Below are 4478 nucleotides of genomic sequence, written 5' to 3'. Positions count from 1 at the left end.
TTTTCACATCACCTGTAATGATTAATTAAATAAGTAAACAAGAAATCTCACTGTTTTGCAGAGTCATTTGATGTCCGTACCGTATATACTAGTGTATAAGTCGATATCATGTATAAGTGGAGTGCAGTTTTGTGACCAACAATTGTGAAATATGCTATGCCTCGTGGATAAGTCGAGGGTAAAACTTGGGGCTATGAAATTCTGTGATTTTTATAATTATAATTATATACACACACACACTCATACAAACACACACTCTGCATTACACACACACTCATACAAACAATCTGCATTATACACACACACTCATACAAACACACTCTGCATTATAAACGCACACTCTGTGTGTATATAATGCAGAGAGTGTGTGTGTGTGTGTGTGTGTGTGTGTGTGTGTGTGTGAACTGGGTGGGGGGAGGGCATTTTTATTTTTAATATTTAAAAAATATATATTTTAGTATTTTTTATTGTATTACATTTTTTTTAATTTTAATAATTAAATTTTTTCTTATTGTAGTAATTTTTTTTTAATTTTTTTTCGTCCCCCCTCCCTGCTTGTTAGTTGGCCAGGGAGAGGGGCTCTCATTCCCTGGTGGTCCAGTTGATGGGCTGTTTAGGAGGGGGCTGGCAGAGAGCTCTTACTTACCTTTCCTGCAGCTCCTGTCAGCTCCCTTCTCTCACCTCCGGGCTGGTCAGCTACACTGTAAGTCTTGCAGTCTCTCGTGGCTCTCGCAAGACTTACAGGGGAGCTGACCGGACCGGAGGTGAGAGAAGGGAGCTGACAGGAGCTGCAGGAAAGGTAAGTAAGAGCTCTCTGCCAGCCCCCAACAGGACCGCCGGGCTTGTAATGAGCCTGGCGGTCCTGGTCTGTATTATGGCAATGTAAGTTGACATAATACAGACATTAACTCGAGTATAAGAAGAGTTGGGGTTTTTCAGCACAAAAAATGTGCTGAAAAACTCTACTTATACTTTAGTATATACGGTAAATATTAAATTTTTGTTTTCTACAAGTCAGTGTGTTTAGTTACATAGAAACATAGAATGTGACGGCAGATAAGTATCATTTGGCCCATCTAGTCTGCCCGATTTTCTAAATACTTGAATTAGTACCTAGCCTTATCTTATAGTTAGGATAGCTTTATGCCTATCCCACGCATGCTTAAACTCCTTTACTGTGTTAACCTCTACCACTTCAGCTGGAAGGCTATTCTATGTATCCACTACCCTCTCAGTAAAGTAATACTTCCTGGGTTATTTTTAAACCTTTGCCCCTCTAATTTAAGACTCTGTCCTCTTGTTGTGGTAGTTTTTCTTCTTTTTAAATATAGTCTCCTCCTTTACTGTGTTGATTCCCTTTATGTATTTAAATGTTTCTATCATATCCTCCGTGTCTCATCTTTCCTCCAAGCTATACATGTTAAGATCCTTCAACCTTTCCTTGTAAGTTTTATCCTACAATCCATGAACTAGTTTAGTAGCCCTTCTCCGAACTCTCTCTAAAGTATCAATATCCTTCTGGAGATATGTTCTTCAGTACTGTGTACAATACTCCAAGTGAGGTCTCACCAGTGTTCTGTACAATGGCATGAGCACTTCCCTCTTTCTACTGTACACACATCTCCCCTTTTCCAAACGGACTAACAGGGTATCTGACCTCCTGCCGGTCAGTGCCCTTGTTAGTCCAGCAGCCCACCCACAAAACAGAAACAGCAGTACAGCCCCCTCCTCCCCCCCACAATAACTGGTTTCTACACCTGAGTGAGGGAAAAACTTGTCCATGTCCAGGTGCCTCACCACGGCTGTGTGTGGGACTGGTAGGCTGCCTTGTTGGGTGGCTGAATGGGCAGAGACCAGAGGTACTCTGCCCTGGTAAAAGCACTACTACGGGAGTAGTCTGGTTGAAGCCTGGTTGCTGGAGACAGACTGTCTCCCCTTTAGCTGCGCAGCTCTGCTGCTGGAGACCGACTGTCTCCCCTTTTTCTATACAGCTCTGCTGCTGGAGACCGACTGTCTCCCCTTTAGCTGTACAGCTCTGCTGCTGGAGACCGACTGTCTCCCCTTTAGCTGTACAGCTCTGCTGCTGGAGACCGACTGTCTCCCCTTTGGCTGCACAGCTCTGCTGCTGGAGACCGACAGTCTCTACTCCTAATACAGTGTCCTGCTGCTGGGGAAAGGAGACTGGGCTCTCTATTCCCTGCTGGACACACTGCCGCTGGGGAATGGAGACTAGGCTTCCAAATCCCTGCAGGACCGGTGAAGAGACCTCGGTCCCATCTCCACCTGCCGACTGTGGATCCTCCCCGGACCAGTCTATGAGGTCCCCTACCTCTGCAGCTGGTAGCGGAGCAGGGTGTACCTCAGCCGGGTCTTGCCAGTGGTAGTGCTGCAGGTTAGGCTGTGAGTGGATCAAGCTGAGCAGATGTTGGTAGTCCTGCTCCAGCTCCCACTCCCTTCTGACCAGGAATGTTAGATCTGCTCTCACCCCCCTTTCGGGAGGCCAATCGTGTAGGTCTCTCCTGTAGTCCATAAGGTCCCAGAATCTGGACTCTCCCGTGCTCCCAAAATCCATTTTGTCAAAGGACTCCCATAATAGACCAGGGCCATTGTAATCCTCACCCTCGGGTCTGTGGTATTCCTCCGTCCAGGGAGCCTGCCGCACTGTGTCCCACCATAGTGCCTGGTATGCGTCCCCTAACAAGGTCTCCTGCCATACCAGGGTCTCGAGCTCCGACACCCACTCCTTCAGGGGCTGCTCCCCCAGCAGAGGCTTTCGCAGCGCCAATCACATTCGCAACCTCTGCTCCTCGCTGGGGAGACTCTCGCTCCGTTGTCGCTGCATGTCCTCCATAGCATCGTGCCATACGCCTTTCCGGGCTGCATCCCTGTAATCCGGGTGCTCCTCCTCATGGAACGCTGTCCAGGAACTAGCTGATTCCATGCTGCTGTAGCCAGGGGCACTGTACGAATACTAGCGTTGCCCTAATTATAAATCCATGGTACCGGTGTCGCTAGGATGCTATTCACTACTTGATTCGGTTCTGTATATTCATTCGGGAGAAAATCCCACTGCTGCCACCGCTATCCGTGCAGCGTCTCCCGAAATCCAAGCTGAAAAGAGTGAAGTAGTGATTATAGCTCCCAATTCCCCAAACATGAGTCGAGACTTCATGAAGGGGTAAAACGAATGTGTTTATTGATGGCCAAAATCAGCCCTTTTATGATGGTCTCCCAGCAAGGGAACTCCCACATGGGACCTTGTGGAAGACTGTAACAAAATATGCAGAACCAATCAGTATACAGTACAATTCTTATACACACCCACAGGAAGAGTGTAACCCCTCCTCTGTATCCTGAAGATAATTAACTTACCCCTCCTCTCTATCCTGGAGATAATTAACTTAAGTGGTTGCAGAGAACCTAATTATCTCCGGGCAGAGAGAAACATGTGCTTTTTACCTTTTAACAAAACTGTATTAAAATCAATAACTCATGTTTCGCTGAACGAAGTCCCCATGTTCCACACACCCCCAGATAGCTTGGATCTGAGCGCATATTATAGGCGAATAGCGCTCAGATCCCACGAACACAGTTCTCAATAACGTCGAGTAAAGTTTAAGTTCACCAGCTGTTATGGAAGTTAAACTGCACGAACCCACATACGAGTGTAACAGGGGAAATGTACAATCCAAGCAAGTAAGGCGAATGATGTGATCCAGAGACAGAGGGCTCTGTCCCAAGTGCCTTAAGACCCCATGACTTAACGGGCCAGCATCCCAGGGTAAGAGGCTAGCAGTCCGGCTCCTCCAAGAATAGGGGGGCAGGGCAGTTTGCCACATGCAGACCCAGTGACAAAAGCCATTTTGTCACACACACCGTGCATCACATACAGACAGAGAAACACACAATGCATCCCATACTCATGCACACTACATTCCTTAAACAAACCCACACACAAAATCACAATGCATTGCTTACACACAAACACTGCTTTCTATCCCTTAAACACAAAAACACTGCATCCACTAAACACACACACACACACTACATCCTCTACACAAACTGGAATCTCTATACCAGGGATAGGCAACCTTTGGCACTCCAGATGTTGTGGACTACATCCCCCATAATGCTCTTACACCCATAATGCTGGCAAAGCATCATGGGAGGTGTAGTCCAAAACATCTGGAGTGCCAAAGGTTGCCTATGCCTGCTCTATACCCTACATTCCATAAGCAGAGTCCCTATATCCTCAACACGACTGCCCAATAGGTAGCCCCAGATGTTGTAGAAATACAATTCCCATTGGTGCTTTGGCATTAAAAAAAAGGCATTCTAAAGGCATGCAAAGAATCATATAAGTTGTAGTTCTACAACGTCTGGGGATCTATCTATTGGGCAGTCCTGCTACACAATAACACACACCCTACACAGATAAACTCCACTCCCTGTGAATTAAGTCATAGGTGGACTCTTAA

Source organism: Pelobates fuscus, chromosome 3 (assembly GCF_036172605.1).
Source record: "Pelobates fuscus isolate aPelFus1 chromosome 3, aPelFus1.pri, whole genome shotgun sequence".
Classification (NCBI taxonomy): domain Eukaryota; kingdom Metazoa; phylum Chordata; class Amphibia; order Anura; family Pelobatidae; genus Pelobates; species Pelobates fuscus.
The sequence above is the reverse complement of the archived record's forward strand: the minus strand, read 5'-3'. Positions refer to the sequence as shown.